This window comes from Physeter macrocephalus, chromosome 13 (assembly GCF_002837175.3).
Source record: "Physeter macrocephalus isolate SW-GA chromosome 13, ASM283717v5, whole genome shotgun sequence".
In the NCBI taxonomy this organism is placed as follows: domain Eukaryota; kingdom Metazoa; phylum Chordata; class Mammalia; order Artiodactyla; family Physeteridae; genus Physeter; species Physeter macrocephalus.
The window spans coordinates 70,265,939-70,286,022 of NC_041226.1; the positions used below are offsets into that span (position 1 = coordinate 70,265,939).

The 20,084-nt window shown below is 45.7% G+C and overlaps 1 protein-coding gene and 1 non-coding gene across 2 annotated transcripts in view; both read left to right on the forward strand.

Annotated features, from left to right (window-relative positions):
* Positions 1–20,084, forward strand: part of UBAC2 (UBA domain containing 2) — a 173,986-nt gene that overhangs the window by 140,419 nt on the left and 13,483 nt on the right.
* On the forward strand, positions 4,652–4,723 carry TRNAD-GUC (transfer RNA aspartic acid (anticodon GUC)). The gene has a single exon. It is a non-coding gene; the product is annotated as a tRNA-Asp (tRNA).

Below are 20,084 nucleotides of genomic sequence, written 5' to 3' on the forward strand. Positions count from 1 at the left end.
TAGAAATCCAGCGCTCGGCTCTGTGAATGCCTGGCGGGGATAACGGCCAGCTCCTCACTGAGCTCCGAACCGGCATTGTCCCCTGAGGTCCGGCCCGCTGATCTCTCCCCCTGCACACTCGCAGTCCGTGGCTCTCCCCTCTGTGCTAAGCTCACGGCTCCCAGACTTAGACCTACGGCCTAGACCTCCTCTCTTCTGGGCTCCACACCTGAATATCCTACTGCCTGCCGGGCGTCTCCACAGGCACCGGACATTTACCCTTGCTTTGCTAAATTGGCTTCTCCGTCGCACTCGCTCCCTGATGGAAAGCACCGTCGTCCACCCGGAGGCCCAAACCAGGGCACTGTGGCTTCCCCTTGGACTCTTCCCTCGTGCATCCGTGTCCCTCGTGTCCCCTCCCTCACCTGCACCCCAGAGAGTCCGCCTTCTCGCCGTAAACCCACCACTCCCTCTCTCTTCACCCGCTGCCTTACTTCCGGCCGCCGTGGTCACTCCCCCGATAAAATCTTGTCACGACTGCCTCCCTCTCCCGGCCCCGCCCCGCACTCCAGCCCCCAGCGCGAGCTCTGTGAGGATGTACACCTGACTCTCTCTCCCACCAAAGTCCTTCAGAGGCCCTCCCGAGCCTACAGGGTAGTTCACTCTTGCTACACAAGGCCCCGGCCTGCTTTTTCGCCCGTCCCTTCCCCCGGCCCCCAGCAGCCTCGGGCTAATCATGCTGAACTGTTCACAGTTCATCTCAGCCCCGTGTTGTTTGTCACTTCGGGCCTCTTCATCTACCCTTCGCTCTGCCAACAACAAACTTCCCCTGTACCAACTTCCCCACCGCACCCCAACTCACCCCCTGCACAGACTCTGCTTGCCTAACTCTTGCTCACTCTTGAGTAAACTTTCTGAAATCCCCTCCTCTGGGAAGCCCTCTCCAGCCTCCCGGGCAGCACTGACCCTCTGTCTGTCCTTCGAGCCCCTGGCGTCTTTCCTGACCTCACCACTCCCGCCCCTCACCATTGACTCACGTCCCGTCTGTGCCAGTGCTGTGTCTTGGGGTGGGGGGGTGCTTTTCCATTGTGTCTCTAATGTGTGAATAATGCCTGGCATGTGGTAGGCACCCATACATTCGGAGAATTAGTGACTCGATATGTATATAATAAATATTTACAGAATTTCTTAATGTACCGAGGCCAGCTGAATACACGTGAGTAGTCCTGGCTGGAAAGTATACAGCTGTCCTCTGAGAGGACAAACCACTAAAGACAGCCGAGACCCATGTTTCGGGAGAGCAGAGAGGAGGAAGAAAGGAATTCCAGGGGGCGGGGAGGAATCCGGGAGAGTTCAGTGGCACAGCAGCCCAGAGAGGAGTGTTTCAGGAAGAATGGGAGAGGGGGTGCTCAGCAGATTCAGAGGCTACCCTCCCACCCCCCAAAACAGGCCAGGCAGAGACAGTGACGAGGAGAAGATCACAAGAGGCAGCCAGAATTGGCTCGCTCTTGAAAGGAGTTTCAGTGGGAACGCACCACGTTAAGAAGTAGTGCAGGCTTTGGAAGCAGAGCAAGGACGAGCATCACTTCTGCCCTGACCAGCCAGCCTCATCCTAGGACATCGCCACGGGAGTCACGTCCTGCTTCTTGAAAGCGAACTCTGACGTTGCACTCCTGAAGCAGTTGTAACGTGCTCTGCAGTGAATACCCCTCCACGGCTCTAAAGGGCAGCGGGCAGCGTGATGGCTCTGCAGCCCTCGCGTCACCCGGAGCTTACGGGGTCAGCGCACAGTGTTCTGAAGTTCATCACCAGGTACAGTGACGTGACCTTTCTGGACACTTCCATGGTGGGCACTACGCAGAAGCTTTTGGCTGACTGGCTTATGGACTCGTTGTGATGAGGGCTGAGTAGACGACATAATAACACGCGGTCCGTTTCTTCCAGCTCTCATCCCGCCCCCCGGCAGAGCTTTCCCACTCTTCTGTACATGGAAGTAGCGGCGGCGTGTCAGTCACACGTGGACTCTACTCCCACCAGCTTCTTGCTCTCAGGTTCACTCCCCGCCCCCAACAGGGTTGCGGGCTCCATGGTCGGTGACCGTTGCCGAGTCATTTTGGTACTAGCAGCTGCGGATCATTTTCCACTGCTGGGACTGTTACGTAACTTTTCATGGGCTTGTGCTTTATTCGTTCACCAAGTAGCATTTGAATTCTTGAAGGACAGGAGCTGTGTGCTCCACTTATTGATGCCTCTTTTGGTTCCACTGCAGTGTGCAGCCCTGAGGGAGAAGATGGCGCTGCCCTGGCCTTCAGGAAGCCTGCAGCCCCTGGGGGAAGAGAGATGAGTCAATACGAAGTGCTAGGTTTCTATTGGAGTTTGCACCAGCAAAAGAGTCCTGGTTCTCCCTGAGGGACTCAGCAAAGCCCTATGTGGTTGAGGGGAATCTGGAAGAGACCAGCACTCAGGCAGGCATTTCAGGCCTAGAGAACCGTGTGAGAAAAAGCACAAGGGCTCGAGACAGCTGTGGGCACACAAGTGACTGCATTTGCCTACGTTCAGAGCTTCCCTAAGGAGGAAGCAGTGAAAGAGAGGCTGGAGAGAAAGCCGAGGCCAGGACATCGGGGGTCTTGTGCTACACTGAGGAGTGTTTTTTCTTTCGTCCTGCTAGAAGTAGTGAGTCAGTGAAGGCTTTATGCAGAAGAGTAAGTTAGATTTGTCTTTTTTTTTTTTTTTTTTCCTGCGGTACGCGGGCCTCTCCCTGTTGGGGCCTCTCCTGTTACGGAGCGCAGGCTCAGCGGCCATGGCTCACGGGCCTAGCCGCTCCGCGGCATGTGGGATCTTCCCGGACCGGGGCACGGACCCGTGTCCCCTGCATCGGCAGGTGGACTCTCAACCCTTGCGCCACCGGGGAAGCCCCAGATTTGTCTTTAATAAAGATTACTTTGGGGACTTGCCTGGTGGCGCCCGGGTTCCGTCCCTGGTCAGGGAACTAGATCCCACACGCATGCCGCAACTAAGTTCGCATGCCACAGCTAAGGAGCCTGCGAGCTGCAACTAAGGAGCCCGCCCACCGCAACTAAGAGCCAATGCAGCCAAATAAATAAATAAATAAATAAATAAATAAATAAATAAAAAAGACTACTTTGGCCATGACATGAATACCCTTGAGAAAGCTGATACTAGAGGAAGAAGACCAGTCAGGAGATGGTGAGGATTCTCTGAGTTCTGGTGGTGAGGCAGCATGTCCTCACTGCATGAGACTACATGGCCACAGTCAAGCTCTGCAAGCCTCTGTGCGTTCACACCTCCAGAACAGTCACTGAAATGCCCTGTAATGATGAACATTTGAACAGCAGGGTTGCTGCAGGAGGCTCTGCAGCTTCTTAGCATGGATTCCCCTCTTTGCTGATCATGATGCCATCACGATAGAAAAGCAGAATATAAATGAAAAGGGGAAGAAATTTGCAGTTAAGGAATCAACACTGGGTTCACAGGGAGATCTGTGCACAGTCTAATAGGGTTGTCATGAGGATAAAATAATTTATGCAAAATTACTTGATATACCAGAAAGATCTGTCAAATATTAGTTATTCTGATTGCATTGGGGATCTGCTTTGGGCTCTCAGGAGGTTTGAGAGAGAGTCCTGATTTAGGAGCTAACCGGGTAGTTGCTACTCTTTAAAACTTGTAACCTGTAGAACAAGGGTCAGTAGGCTATGGCCCACGGGCCAAACCCGATGCTGAGAATGGTTTTTACATTTTTAGTGGCTCTGTAAGCACCTACGTAATATCTTTGATTTTGCCTATTGGTCTTCAAAACCTAAAACATTTACTACCTGACCTTTTACAGAAGAACTTTGCCCAGCCCCTGCTCTAGAAGATTATGGGGCCAGCAGCTTTCCAAGCAGCTCTGTTTCCCGGGAAGTCTGTATTCTCTGAGTTGTGATCGTCTGTTACTTGTGTGACCACCATTCTCTCTGTTGGCTGATGGTGATAATGCCATCATATACCACAACATAAACTTTGGTGATAAGACTTTCTAAGGTATTTCTGTAAAATCTCCATTTACTCTAGAAGTAGAATTACGGTGAAGCCCACTAGGAACTCATCATGCTTGGTTTAAGCCAAGCGGGAATTTTGTCAACAAAGCAGCGAAGTCGTTTGGTGCCCATTTTTTTCATTACCTCTTCACTTCCTCCGGCTGCCTGTGTTTCCTGATTGATTATCACCTCTGTTTGCAGTAACGAGCAGCTTATGTGACCTGCAAGGAGAGAATGTTGATGCCTACAGCAGCTCACCATTATTCACACGTGCATTTCAGTTATTTTCTCAGTATTTGGTTGAATTGTTAGCTAAGTTTCTAAGTGAGGGTGAGGTGTATTCTCTCACCCTCACTTAGAAACATTTTGTGGCTGTGAAAATTTTCTCTTTATCCACCCCAGCAATCGTTGTTAGGTAACATCTAACGTATACATTATTATGAGTCACATCTGCCTTGCAAATCATGTGAGTTCCTTTTATTAATCAAGGATTTTTAATGTAGTAAAATATTTTTAGTGTATTAAAAGTGCTCTCAGGTTCTCATTTTTTTTTAAAGTTTTTTAATAACTTTATTGAGATCGAATTCACATACCGTATAGTTCATCTCTTTAAAGAGTACAGCTCAGGGAATTCCCTGGTGGTCCAGCGGTTAGGACTCTGCACTGTCACTGCCAGGGCCTAGGTTCGATCCCTGGTCGGGGAACTAAGATCCTGCAAGCTGCGCGGCATGGCCAAAAAAGAGAGTACAATTCAGTGAATTATAGTGTACTCACAGAGTTATCCCACCGTCACCACACTGAATTTTAGAACACTGGTATTACCTCAAAAAGAGACTCTTCCCATTAGCAGTCACTCCCCAGTCCTACCACCCACCTCTCCCTGAGCAACCACCCATCTATCTTCTGACTCTCTAGATGGGCCTATTCTGGACATTGAATCTAGTCATATACTTTTGGGTCCTTTGTGATGGGTGTCTTTCACATGGCCTCATGTTTTTGAGGTTTGTCCATGTGGCAGCATGTCTGACTGTCCTTCATCCTGGCGAGTGCCACCCCATGGAGCCAGTGTCTGTCACTGCCCCTTCATCTGGCTAGGTCTCTGAGGAAGCTGCTTACTCACCTCTTAGTTTCCATTAACATCCTTTCCACAAGATTTATTTAGTGTTCAGCCAGGCTCTGGGGAGTACCACAGCAGACGAGACAGCACAATCTTTCCTCTCCCTGAGCTGAGAGTAGGAAGAGGCAGTTATAGCAAAATGTCACGAGTCCTCTTCTAGGAGAAGCCCCTCGCCCAGCCATGGAGGGTCAAGAAAGTGTCAGGAGTGGAGCCCTGAAAACTGTATACCTAAACCTGTGTGTGTATGTGTGTGTGTGTGTGTGTGTGTGTGTGTGTGTGTGTGTGTAGCAAAGGAGTCCACCTTGAATCCAAAGGGAGCACGTCTGTGTGTGTCTGTGTGTGTGTGTCTGTGTGTGTAGAAAATGGGGTCCACCTTGGGTCCAAAGGGAGCACGTTCTCAGCCAAGATGAACCCAAGCAGCCTTGAAGACAGCACACGGGCATGTGGCATGCTTCTCAGCACTTTTCCTTTTTAGCTTTGCTCTTTCACGTTTTGGTGCAATTTGATTTAAAAACCATCCTTTTCAAGTTGCTGTGCTGCCTTGTCAACAAAGCAATCTAATCAGTTAGAGTTAGTTCTTTTATGACTTTTTTCTTTTATGAGTATGAAGTGTGTAGAATCAGGTGCAGAATAAGTTACTAGTGCTTGGTTGATAAAAATCTGCAAATTAAATGAAAATTAGGTGTAAGAACTCTATTTTCAAGTGAAATTAAAGCTAAGCTGTTTATCTCAATCTGTACCTCCTTGCAGAAACTACTGTTATGTTTTTGGTGCTCTTGTAGTTGGTCATACTGACCTTTTTGACAAATGTCAGAACAGAAAGATAGGATCAATATAAATTCTAATCCCTTTCCAAGGCTGACTCATTAAGTGACCTCGAGAAAATCATTTCTATTTTCCATTCCGCCTTGGTCTTCATGAGAAAGAAGAGTGTGGTATAATCTCATGGTACTTAAGGAAACAAGTAAACGATGATGACATACTTGGTATTTTGGAGAGATAGAAGTTATCAGCAATCCTAATTCTTTTCATAATTTTTTATTTTCTCATTTATTAATCACTTTTTAAAACCGTGAATGAATTTAGAGATGTACCTTGAAGCAGACATAATGTCAAACAGGGGAATATTAGAAAAAGTGTCCCTATAATCATTTTGTAAATTTTTCCTCCTCAAAAAAAGCCATCCCTGTGGGTTTTAAAACCAGAATACAATTCTAGTGCAGGACAGACCCCTGGACTACCTGTGAGTGTCTCAGGAAAACTCCTTCTGATCATCTCAAGAAGCCTTGAATTTCATGGAACCCACCCCAGCTTCAGACCCTGCAGTCTTTCGCTGTGGGTGACAGATGTGGCTTTGTGAAGAAAGCAGCAAGAGTACAGGAATTTTCAGACTCATGAGTCATGATCTCCCGCATGAGATTAGAGCACAGATCAGCAATACCAAGATTTTTTTTTAAATCATACTTTTTTTTTTTTTTTTTTCGATACGCGGGCCTCTCACCGTTGTGGCCTCTCCCATTGCGGAGCACAGGCTCCGGACGCACAGGCTCAGCGGCCATGGCTCACGGGCCCAGCCGCTCCGCGGAATGCGGGATCCTCCCGGACCGGGGCACGAACCCGCATCCCCTGCATCGGCAGGCAGGCTCCCAACCACTGCGCCACCAGGGAAGCCCCAAAAATCATACTCTTTTAAGTGATGGTGGTGTATGCACCCTTGTTGCGCCTGGATTCCCAGGGTGGGGTGAGGGGTGCAGGTGCAGGTTTCATTGGTAGTTCAGAGCGTGGGCTTTGGGCTGTGAGAGACCACTGTGAAAGTCAGCACTTCACTTCCACAAATCCACATTCCTCATTCATGAACTGTCCATCGCTGCCGTCTAGTAGGGGTGGTTGCTCAAGGATCCTTGTTCATTAGAGATGCTCGTTAGAGCTCCTTGATCAGTGCAGGTAACACTCATAAGCAGTACTGGAGGTTATAAAATGGAGGGTGTCTAGACCAGTATCTGTCTGGGCATCCCTCCTGCAACAGCTCTGGCAGGAGGCCACTGGGCTTCTGCTGCAACAGTGAAGGTCTCTTTTTGAGAGAGAACTGCTTGACTTTCAAGACATTCTTTAATATACTGATTAGGAAGAAGCAACTAATAATTATTAGTTTAAGGATCATCTAGTCCAGTTTTCTGTTTTACAGATGAGGAAACCTAGACTCAGTGTTACATTCTCTTAGATTGGCAACTTGACCTAGTTCTGTAGAAGTTCAGCGGACAGGGAGACCAGTAAGGATTTGGATTGTCAAGAAAGAAGCCAGTTAGAGGCACAAAACAAGAACTGGACCCTGTACAAACCTGTAGGGCGGCAGATGGTCGTAGGGGACAAGGGAGGGCATTTTAGGTAAGAGACACGATTTGAGCAAATGTGGTCTGAATAAGTGAGGGACACAGTCAGTGGAAGGATATGCAGGGAAGAGGTAAGAAGTAGTTAGGATGAGGCTGGTTTTGGAGGACGTTCAAAACAGGACAGAATAATCTAGATGTGATGCAGTAAGATTTTCAGTTGAGGCAGTGGTGTTGTGAAAGGCCTTGGTGGGGTAACTCATGCACAACTCACCCGCCGTGGTGTGCAGGTTGGATGGAGACAATACAGGCACACCTTGGAGACAGTGCAGGTTCGGTTCCAGACCACCGCATTAAAGCAAGCATTGCGATGAAGTGAGTCCCACGAATTTTTTGGTTTCCTAGTGCATATAAAAGTTATGTTTACACTACACTGTAGTCTATTAAGTGTGCAATAGCATTATATCTTTAAAAATGTGTATACCTTAATCAAAAAATACATTATTGCTAAAAAATGCTCACCATCCTCTGAGCCTCCAAGGAGTCATAATCTTTTAACTTATTTATTTTTGCCATGTTGGGTCTTCGTTTCTGTGCGAGGGCTCTCTCTAGTTGTGGCAAGTGGGGGCCACTCTTCATCGCGGTGCGCAGGCCTCTCACTATCGCGGCCTCTCTTGTTGCACAGGCTCCGGACGCGCAGGCTCAGTAGTTGTGGCTCACGGGCCCAGTCGCTCCGCGGCACGTGGGATCTTCCCAGACCAGGGCTCGAACCCGTGTCCCCTGCACTGGCAGGCGGACTCTCAACCACTGCGCCACCAGGGAAGCCCAAGGAGTCATAATCTTTATGCTGGTGGAGTGTCTCACCTCGATGCTGACGGCCACCGACGGATCAGGGCGGTGGGCGCTGAAGGTTGAGGTGGCTGTGCAGTTTCTTAAAATAAGGCCCCAGTGTTGCTGTCACCCCCACACAATTACAGCAGTAACGTCAGAGATCACTGGTCTCAGATCAGCCTAACAGATGCAATAGAAATGAAGAAGCTTGAAGTATTGCGAGAATTACCAGAATGTGACACAGAGACACAAAGTGAGCCAACGCTGTTAGAAAAATGTCACCAACAGACCTGCTCAGCGCAGCGTTGCCAGAAACCTTCCGTTTGTAACAAATGCAGTATCTGGGAAGCACCATAAGCCAAGGCCTGTATTAGTGGCGGTGATGTCATCTAAGAGGCTGTGGGCTTAATCTCAGAGGAGGACGACAAAGACTTAAACAGTGGCAGACCCGCTTGAAGGGAGAAGTCAGCGGTACTTGAGGAATGGCCGGATTTGATTTATCGGGGAGAGAGTTGGGTCCAGAAGGGTCCCCGGGCTTTCAGGCGGTGCTGTCCGCCCTGGCCCAGCGTTGGTTGAAGGACGATTAAGGGGGTGAGAGGTGATGGCTGAAGGGCGAAAATGAGTGACCGCTCTGCGGGGGGACATGTAAAGAGAGGGGAAATCCTGAGGAATCGCCAGTCTCATTTTTAGTAACAAGTTTCACCTCTTCTTCTCTCCAAACATTGACTGGCAACAAGTACCAGAACTAATTTTAATTTTGACATTTATTTAGTAATTGCTGCGTAGAGCTAAGGTTAAGGAGCAGAAGAAATGACCAGAAAATTGGCCAGCAAAGAAGGGAGGAAACAAAAGATGTAACGCAGACGTCAGTCATCCCTGTGCCAAAAGGGGCTCTTTCCTTCATGTTTTCAAGGAAGCTGTATCTTATTCTGTGCAGTTCTTACTAACTTGTGTTCAGTGTTCACAAGCACGTAAATCAGATTAAGATAGTAAAAAAGCCTTAAAGCAAGAGAGAGGTGTCATCTTCCTACAGCAGACGTCCCCCGCCTGGGGAGCTCAGTGCCCCTCCCCACCACCTCCTCCTCACAAGAGACTGAGCGTCCCCATTCTCTACCAAAAGCAAAACCAAACCTCCCCCCAAAAGGTGGGGACACCTTTGATCCTGACTGTCCATGGAGGAGAAGGTCCCCTTTAGAGGAGAGTCAGCCAGCCTTGAGGAAGCACGGCAGACGTGAGCATTGTCTGGCCCAGCGTGTTCCCAGCACCGCTCTCCTTCCTCGCCCCCCGGACGCGGGGAGCCCATTGCCGGGAGAATCTGAAGTCTGCTACTCTTTCTCCAGAGTCCTTTCCTCTGCCTGTTGTGAAAACCGTACCCATGTCTTGGGAGAAATAGGATCAGCTGTGGTGGGAGGCCCCGGCCTGTCAAGAGACAAGTCATGGCTCAACACAGAGGACGCAGGATGCACGTCTGGCGGCGCGCACCAGTTGGAGTGTTCCTTGCAGGGGGCAGCGGTGGCCGAGCCTTTGAGTTGCGTGTTGGGCTGTGGCAGATTCCTGAGAGTAGACTCTCTGGATGCCTCCTCACCGCCTCCCTAGTTCAATCCCTAGACCAGCACCTGTGGCCACAGCCCTCCGAACCCAACGATGGAAAGGACAGACAGTGCCGTGGTGCCCAGAGCTCTGGCCATCAGAGCCACGGCAGAGAGCAGCAGCGTCTGCTGTTCACTGATCTCACTGCGGTGGAAACTGCTTTGTGTTTTGCTGAGAAGGATAGTACAATACAAAGTGTCTGAACCCCCCAGACTAGCCGATAAACCACAAAGAAAAGGTGGAACTGAGAGCTGTAAAACTAGCCTGGGATTGTGTTCAAGTCACCATCTAGTTTCCCTCTAGCTGATTATTTTCTCCCAGCACCTACTAAGACTGCTCACTGCCCAGCAGCCCAGAAGGATACTCTAATGACTGTTTCCATGGCGTCTGTGCAAACGTGAGGACGTGGCACTTCACACGACGTGGCCAGCTTCCATCTCCTGCGCGCTTCTACTGTTCACATTCCTACGGCGTGACCCTTGAATTGCTTTCCACGCATGTGATGGGGTTTATTCTCGGCCTTGTGACTGCCCCTCCATCTTTCATCCATGTGATGAATGTATTGCTAGTTTGCGTGTGTGGTGCTGGTAATGGGGTTTGTTTTGTTTTTCTTTCTTTTCCTTTGTTTTCGGGTTTTGCCATGAAGCTATCGCTGATGGCAGCAGCCTCTGGCAATGTTCCTCTCCTCTACGTTGGTAGTGCTTATTGTTAGTTCTAAGTCTAATAAGATACCGCTCACGTAGCCCTTAGTCACACGCTGCCTCTTCAGTGCCTCTTGTTTACTTTCTAATGTGCCTTTGTTTGGTCAACTCAGCTAAGCTCTTCCAGGGCCGTAGGAAATTAGTCACTTCTCTGTGTGTCACAGCACTCTTTACCTGGCCCCAGTGCAGTGCACTGCGCGTAAAAGGTAAAGGAACGAAGCCGAGCATATCCATAGTTACACTGCGAGCTGTAGCCGCCAAGGGGCCCTCAGCAGCAGTCCAGTGCGTTACGGATGCCCCCTTCTGCGAGGAGTCCCCATTTGCAGTCTCTCAGCGGTGGTCCTTTGAAACTACTGGTTCCAGTGTTAGAGGGAGAAGGTGCCTCGCGCCCTTAAAGACCATATCAGCCACGTGGTGTGCTCTGCTCTCTGAGCCTCCTTGCGTCATCCCCTCCCACCCTGTCTGGCCTGACACTAGGGCCTGTATTACAACGAACTGTGAGGTCTTTGCTGAGGAGAATCCCATAGAACTTATCTCAGCAATATGCTTTGCTGTGTATTTGTCCACGATTTAGTCATTCAGCAGATATTTCTTGCGGACTTGAATATGCCAGGTGGCAGGCAAGGCTGGGTCTACAGAGACCAGATGAATAATCTCAGCCTTCGTGGGGCTCGTCACCTGCCGTGAGATTCCCACCAGGGGGCACGTCACTGAAGTGCAATGTACCAAGCGCTGTCCTTGCAAAGGTGCAGTGAGATGTGAGGGTACATGAGAGGAGCAGCTCACCCCGCACTCGGGGCAGTAGAGAAGCCTTCCGGGCAGGAGTCGAGAATGCGAGGCGGGCGTGGTGAGGAAGGCCACTGGAATGGTAAACAAGAGGCTGGCGAGCCCTGGTGAGGAACCTGAACTGCATCCTAAAACCAGTAGGGGCTTGAGTAGTATCAAAGAAGAATATCTACGATTATCTGAAAAGGCTCTTAGTATACTCCGATTTTTTTTTCTAACTATATATCTATACGTGGCTAGTTTTTTTAATATACTTCAGAAGCCAGAGTAGCGTGTAACAGAATTGACTGCAGAAGCAGATACGAGAATCCAACTCTATTCCGTTTTAAGTCACACAAAAGAAGTTTACAAAAATAGGAAATAATGACAGCCTTCTCATTAATTATTTTTCTGTTTTGGAAAAGGTTTTTTTTATAGAAGTATGTTACCGAGTAGTGATTTTGCGATTGCTATTAATGAAGAAAAAAAGTATTTTAAGATTAATGAAAAGGCAACGGGGGACGGTTGAAGAGTTTTCAAGTAGAGAGGTGACGTGGTGAGATTTGTATCTCAGGAAAATCACTCTGAAGCCATGCCCGCCCTTGATGGCGATCTACAATAGGACAGTGAGAGAGTCAGGGTGGAGAGAAATGGATGGATTCCAAAGGTATTTAGGAGCTATAATTACCAGAGCCTGGTGAGCTGGCTTGTGCTGTGGATGGACATCGATGTCACTCCCCAAGACTGGGGACAGAGGAAGAGGTACGGGGTTGACAATGAGTGCTGTCGGGGCCGCGCTCCGTTTGACGCGTCTCTGGAACACCGGAGGGGACGCGTCAGGAGAGCTGGTCACGTGGCCCTGAGGGGCAGCACCTGGAGGGGAAGGCGGGTACGAGTCTCCGCCACACGCAGGGAGACCAAAAGCTGGGGACAGACGTGGAGAGAGAAGAGGAATAATCCTTACAGAACCTTAAGGGACACCAGCGTATAAAGGCCATGAACCGGAGAAGGCGTCTCTGAGGGGCGCTCGGGGTGTGACCAGACGGCTTCAAAGACCAAGAAAGTGTGATTCCACAGAAGCCAGAGAGGGGTGTCAGGAGGGGCACGGTAGGGCCCAGTGCGGCCAGGGGTCAGGGCGGGCGGAGAGCGGAGGAGGCACCACTGATCAAGCAGAGGGTGTTACGAGTAACCTGGAAGAAAAAGAAAAAGCAATTTAATGGTTAGGATACCAGACTGGGAAGCTTCGAGAAGGCTCAGACATTGTCTTAGTTCTCTTTTTAGCTTCATGGCTTCTGGTAGTACCAGGTACTTGAGTAGACACTCAATAATTCCGTTGATTTTACCTTAACTGATGCACCTGAAACAATCTGCTCTCCTCTGCGTCTGAACTCCATGGTAGCCCGTCCCCAGTGTAAATTGCTCGCATTAAATGTAGAAGTATTTCCTTCGGGTCTGTGGCGGAACTTCCCGAACACTGTGTCACGGTCACAGATGGCCTGATGAGGTATTGATCCCTTCAGCCTTTGGGGCAGCTGGGAAGGGCCTGAAGCTGCCAGGCTGGTTGCATGCAGCTTCCTCTGTCCTGTGTGTCACACAAATATATCTTTCTGTGTGTGCCATGATGTGGAAAATACTGGACAGCCATGGTCTACAGCAGGGTTAGTAGTTCCTGTATAGGTGCCACCTCGCCTCCTCCGTGCCCAAGGCAGGTATCACTAAGCAGTCATGTCACTGTTTCCTGATGAACCCGTACCCTCCCCCAGAATCTTCCCAACATGGTCCGCAGGCAGCCACAGATAGTGCCGTGGAGGTGGCCCCGCCTGCTTTGCAGTTCAAAACCTAGCACTCTGATAAAGGGTTTCAGATCACCAAAGATGGAGAATAAAGGATGCATTTTTTTTTTCCCAGTGACTGACCTTTTAAAAATAAGATGAGGATGCTTTTGGAAAGAATTTTTATTGTTCTAAACCATCACATTCATTGTGCCTGCTCTGTAATCATTCTTTGCTGGGGATTCAGCTCAGGCTGCACTGTGCCGGCCACCTGGGGAGTTTCATGCAAATCTTACCCCCAATGCAGCTCTCCAGAGTGCTGTAGTGTAGCTGGGAAGACAAGAAATACCACTGTAAGATACAATGCAAATATTAGATGGTAATAATAGCTAATATATATGTAATAAGCTTTTAGAAGTTTTCAAGCTCTGTTTTAAATGCTTTACATATATTAACTCAGTTATTTCTCATAGCCTTATGAGGTGAGTGTAGTTATTATTCCCATAATACAGATGAGAAAACTGAGGTTCAGAGAAGTTTAAAAAAAAAAAACACTGAAGCCTAAGTTCACATAATAAGTGGCAGAGCTGGGATTTGAACCCAGGTACTTTGGCTCTGGAGACTCTGCTCTCAGTCACTCAGCATCCTCTGTTTTTCGTTCCTCTGTTATTTCTCCTTAGCATTGCTTTGGCCCTTGAAGTAGGAATAAACCCATTCTCAGTCCCCTGTCTTTGAACAAAAATGTCTTTGACAAAAATGCCTGGTTTTCCTCTCCATTGTTGAAATCATCCTCATCCTCTAAAACTCCGCTAAGCCCCCATCCTCTTTGAAGTTCTACCCCCCGAGCTTTGGCTATGCCCTTTAACTGATGCCTTGTGGCTTCCTTCCTGGTTATAGACCTTCTGGCCTGCTTCTGGCTTTTCCCTTTCTGGGTGTCATGCCTTCCCCGAGGAGATCAGGAGCTCCACGGGAGCAAGGACCTGACCGTGCACCTTGCTCCTCTCTCCCGTGGGAGCTGCAAGTGCCCCAGAGGACCCTGGGGGGCTCTTCTGACCAGGCTTCTCGGTATAGACACTGCCTGACCTGATCGTCCCTTCAGAAACCCGCCAAGGCCTTTAGAGGTGGAGTTCTACTCCATGTGACTTCCACTTGATGAACCGTTAACAAATGTTTACTGCTCTCAGTTGGAAAATTAGTTATTAATTTTCACAAGAAATTTTACTTCCTTTGAAAATCTCCTTACAACTAATAACATAAAATGGCTGTTCAAAATGCAAGCTGTTTCCTTCTTCCTCTTTTGAATATGTGGTTATTGCTTTTGAAGAAGACAAAGTGAAGGAAGTGTTTCCTGTTTGCAGAGGCTCACGCTGAACCTACAGAAAGAGAAGATTAGTGTCAAAACATCCCAGAACCTAGAGCTCCTGTAACTTTCTGCTTTTTAAGCACTTTTTTACTATCACAGCTTGGGGTTTAGTTTAGTTTTGTTTTGCCTATCTTTCACTCTCACTCCCTTTGAAGAATAAAATGTTAACAGAATCAGCCAAAGGTTCATTCCTCTTCCCACCGTTCCGTAGCAGGTGTGCCGTGCCTGATGCTTTTGTATGGCATCCACTGCCGGTGCGTGTTTGTATCTTCACCACCTGTGAGTATATAGCAGGGCTTCTCAGCCTGGACACGGTCGGCATTTTGGTCCAGGCCATCCTTTGTCGCAGGGTCTGTCCTGTGCCTTGTAGGATGTTTAGCAGCATCCCTGGCCTCTACTCACCAAATGCCGACAGCACCACCATCCTGTCCCCAACCTCCCACCCCCAACCCAAGTCAACCAAAACTGCCTCCAGACATTGCCAAATATCCCCTGGGAAGCAGAATCACCACTAATATGTATATATATTTATATTTATATACTATGTGTATGTAAACTCTCCGTAAAATAGTTTAAATAGTATACTATTCTAAATATTTTTTAAATTTATGTAAATGGTATTGTATATACGTATTCTTATACAACTTTCTTTGTTTATTGTATTTTTGAGATTTATCCATTAGGTCTAGTTCATTTATTCTAGCTGCACATATATAATAGAACCACTTAATAATTTATTTCCCTCTTTAGGGACAGTTGAATTTTTTACATTTGCTTACTTAATATTATAATCAGTGCTTCACAGAATATCCTCATAAATGCCCCATTAGGCACTCATAGCTCCCTGGAGATGAAATTGCTAGATCATAGGACATCCTCAGTTTTACTAGATCTTGACACATTGTTCTCTAAAATGTTTGAGCCAATTTAAACTCTCATCAACAATATATGGAGTTCCCATTTCCTTCACATCATCCGTATCCTTGGTATTGTTAGACGTTTTATTTTTGCCAGTCTTACAGGTATGAAATGACTTATTGCTGTTTTAATTTGCATTTCCTAATGCTAGTGGGGTTGAACATCTTTTCTTATGTTCTTTGACTCAGGGTTTCCTCTTCTGTAAATTGTTTATTCATATACATTATCCGCTTTTCTCTTGTATTATTTATTTTTTCTCATTGATTCTTTACATATTCTGGATACTATTTTGTCAGTTATATGTTACAAACATTTTCTCTTAATCTGTACTTTGCCTTCTAGCTTTATTTTTTTTAATCACACAAAAGTTCTTGTTTGTAGCAATTGTTAGCAATCCTTTTTTATGATTGATCCTTTATATTTTTGTTTTAGAAATCCTTTCCTATCCCAGCAACATAAAGAATGTCTCTTATGTCTTCTAAAATTTTTAACAGTTTAGCTTTCCAGATTTCAATCTTTAATCTATGGGGTTTATTTTATTTTATTATTTTTTTATATTTAGTCATCTTGGCTAGTTTAATCACATTGTTGTTGGTTTTTTTTTTTGGCTGCACGACGCGGCATGTGGGATCTTAGTTCCCCGACCAGGGATCGAACCCGCACCCCGTGAATTGGAAGAACGGAGTCGTAACCACTGGACTGCTGGGGAAGTCCCTGTGGGGTTTATTGTAAAATAAATTTGTTTTTGTATACGATATGAAATAAAGGTCAAATTTTATCTCTTCTTTAAAATTTATTTATTTATTTGGCCATGCCGCACAGCATGTGGGATCCTAGTTCCCCAGGGATCCTATTCCCCAATCAGGGATGGAACCCATGCCCCCTGCATTGGAAGTACAGAGTCCCAACCACTGGACCGCCAGGGAGGTCCTCTCTTTTTCCATCTCTATAACCATTTGTCCTAGTACTGTTCATTAAGTGGTGTGTCTTTTTCCTGGTGACTTACAATGTTTCCTCCATCATATACCGAGTGTCCATGTTTACTTTTGATTTGTTGACTGTCTCTCATGTTTCTTTGCCCTATTAACCTATCATGTGCTAATACCATCTTACTTTAATTCTTGTAGTCTAACAGTAAGTCCTAATAACTAGTAGAAAAAAAAACCCTCCCTTATACTTCTTGAAAATATTCAGGTCTAGTTTTGACCCTTGAGGTTGTCTCGTTCAACCAAAACACACACACACACGCGCGCGCGTGCGCGCGCGCGCACACACTTGTGAATTTTGAATATATACCCATTAGGAATAGGTTTAGCTCCATATGACAGAAAACAAAATCACAGAAACCTAAACAAGGCAGAAGTTTGTCTCGTGTAAAAGAAGTCAGACGTTGATAGCCCCGAGCTGGTGGGGCCCCTGCATGAAGTTGCACCGCGAGGCTCCTTTTCTCTGGCTCTTGCCCTGTCCTCAGCCTGCCTGGGCTCCAGGAAGGAGGAGGAAACAATGAGGAAGGGTGCATCCCTCCCTTTAAGATCTCTTCTGAAGCGGGGTGGGGGAAGGATGGATTGGGAGTTTGAGATTAGCGGATACAAACTAGTTTATATAAGATGGATAAACAACAAGGTTCTACTGTAGAGCACAGGGAACTATATTCAATATCCTGTAATAAACCATAATGGAAAAGAATATGAAAAAGAATATATATATGTGTAACTGAATCACTTTACTGTACAGCAGAAATTAACACAACATTGTAAATCAACCACACTTCAATAAGATAAAATTTTTTTAAAATTTAACTCATTTAGGGGCTTCCCTGGTGGCGCAGTGGTTGAGTGTCCACCTGCCGACGCAGGGGACATGGGTTCATGCCCCGGTCCGGGAAGATCCCACATGCCACAGAGCGGCTGGGCCCGTGAGCCATGGCCGCTGAGCCTGCGCGTCCGGAGCCTGTGCTCCGCAACGGGGGAGGCCACAACAGTGAGAGGCCCGCGTACCGCAGAAAAAAAAAAGAAAAAATTCACTCATTTAAAAGAAATGAAAAGAGATCTCTTCTGGAGGTCCCAGATGCCCTTTTTGCTTGCATACCATTGGCAGAACTGAGCCCTCGTGGGGGAAGCTGAGAAATGTACTAAGTGTGCGTCACCCACCCAAAAAAAAGTCCTATTTTTAAAGAAAAGGGAATGTGGATGTTGAAAGTCAACCAGCAGTCTCTGCTACAGCCTGGAATTGGCAGTGTGAAAAGATGACAGTATTGAGTCTTCCAGGCAGGAATGTGCTGTCTTTCCACTTATTTAGGTCTTCTGATATCCTTCAATCAAGTTTACCATTTTTCATAGAGATCTTGCAAATTTTTTGTTAGATTTAATTCCTAAGTACCTAATGGTTTTTATTTCTCTTTGTAAATAGGAATTTTTTGCACTTATATTTTCTCAGTGATCACAGGCAAGGAATGTTACTGGGTTTTTTTATTTTGTGCTCATTGGTTCTCATTTTCTAAGTAGACAGTCATCATGTGTGATGACAGTTTCTCCCTTTCCATCCTCTGCATTTTCTTTCACAAGTGGTTGGTTTCATCCTCATTGTGTCATGACTCGTGTTGAATGCAAGTGGTGATAATAGGCATTCTTGTCTCTTCATCAAGTTTTATTAAATTATTTTTATATCTGTTGAGTGTGAGCATTTGGTTTTCCTCCTTTAATCTGTTAATGTATGAATTACATTACTATATTTTCTAAGATTCCTGAGATAAATCCTAATATAGTACGTCATAATGGATAAGATGATGATCTTTTTTGAACATTGTTGGATTGAGTTTGCTAATCTTTTATTTACGATTATTGCATCTGTCCATAAATGAAAAATAGATTCTTTTATAATTCTTCTTTCTCATAATAGCCTTCTCTGATTTTTGGAAACAGCGTTATATGGCCTCAGAAAATTAGGTGGGGAGCTCTTCTTCTTTTCTGTTCTCTAGAACAACTTGTGTAAGATGGCAGGTCCTCAAAATTTTCATAGACTTCACCTGTAGATTTTGGGTAGGTAGATTTTTAAGTATTATTTCAATTACATTAATGGCTAAAAGTCTAATCAGGTTTTCTATTTCTTTCTGTAACTTTCTATTGAAGTATAACATACAGAAAAGTTAGCATTATATAAAAGTAATCATACAAATGTACTTTTTGGTGTTTATTTTATTTAACATTTTATTTGAGAGATTTAGCCATATTGTTGCATACAGTTGTAGTTTGTTCATTTGAACTGCTATATAATACTACATCATGTGAATATACTATAATGTATCCATTCTGCTTAATGGGCATTTGGGTAGTTTCCCGTCTTTGAGGTTTACAAACAACACTGCTGAGAACATTCTGGTCCCTGCCCTTGGTGAACATGTGTTTGCATTTATGTTGTCCAGGAGTGGAATTTGCTGAGGCATCCACGTATGTGCAGCTTTAGTCGATGCTCCTGAACAATTTAAAAAACTGATTACCAACTTCTATTCCTTCTTGAGTTTTGGCAAGTTATATTTTTCTAGAAAATTGTCTGTTTCATCAAAGTTATTAGCACAAATAAAGTATCCTTATTTAATATCTGTCATTATGTTCCTTGTGTTATTCCCAATATAATTTGTGCTTCTTTCTTTGTCTTTTCACTAAGCATCAGGTTTATTCATTTTATTTGACTTTTTCAACAGTCAGCATTGGGTTTTCATTGATTCCTTCTGTTGTGTCTCTGTTTCCCACTTTATTAACATTTGCTCTGTACTTCATTCTTACCAATTTCTTTAGACCATTGTTACCTTCTCTAACTTCTTGAGTATTTAACTGTTTAATTTTCAGTCTTCATTTTCGTTAAGCTCAATATTTTAAAATTACATCAACTACTTAATTATATCCCACAAGCTTTGATTGGTAGTAGTCTCAATTTTATTCACTTTTAGATATCTTCTAACTTCCATTATGATTTTTCATTTTTGATCTCAAATATCTGCATTTTTGTTTGTTTTATATTAATTATAATTTTGATATTTATTTTTAGTTGCATTGTAGTCAGAGAATATAGTCTGTATAATATTTATGTTTTGGTATTTGCAGACATTTCATATGGGACTTAGTGCACTGTCACTTTTTTAATAAATAATTTACTTATAACAGAAAAGAATGTATATTCTTTAAAAATTGAGTGCAGGCTATATATGTCCATCTAGACAAACTTGTTATTTATGTTCTATATTGTTATTAATTGTCTGTCTGCTTGATCTATCAGTATATGCTAAAAATTAAATATATGTCTAGATGTTTCCACTTCACTTGTATTTTTTTTTTTTTTTTTTTTTTTGTGGTATGCGGGCCTCTCTCTGTTGTGGCCTCTCCCGTTGCGGAGCACAGGCTCCGGACGCACAGGCTCAGCGGCCGTGGCTCACGGGCCCAGCCGCTCCGCGGCATGTGGGATCCTCCCAGACCGGGGCACGAACCCGGTTCCCCTGCATCGGCAGGCGGACGCGCAACCACTGCACCACCAGGGAAGCCCTCACTTGTAATTTTGTTAAATTTTACTTTCTGTATTTTGATGCTGTCATGTTATATATAAATAATATCAATGTATCTTAGTGGTTTTATCCCTAATAATGCCTCTTTTGCCCTTGAGGTCTATTTATTTGACATGAATATAGCAG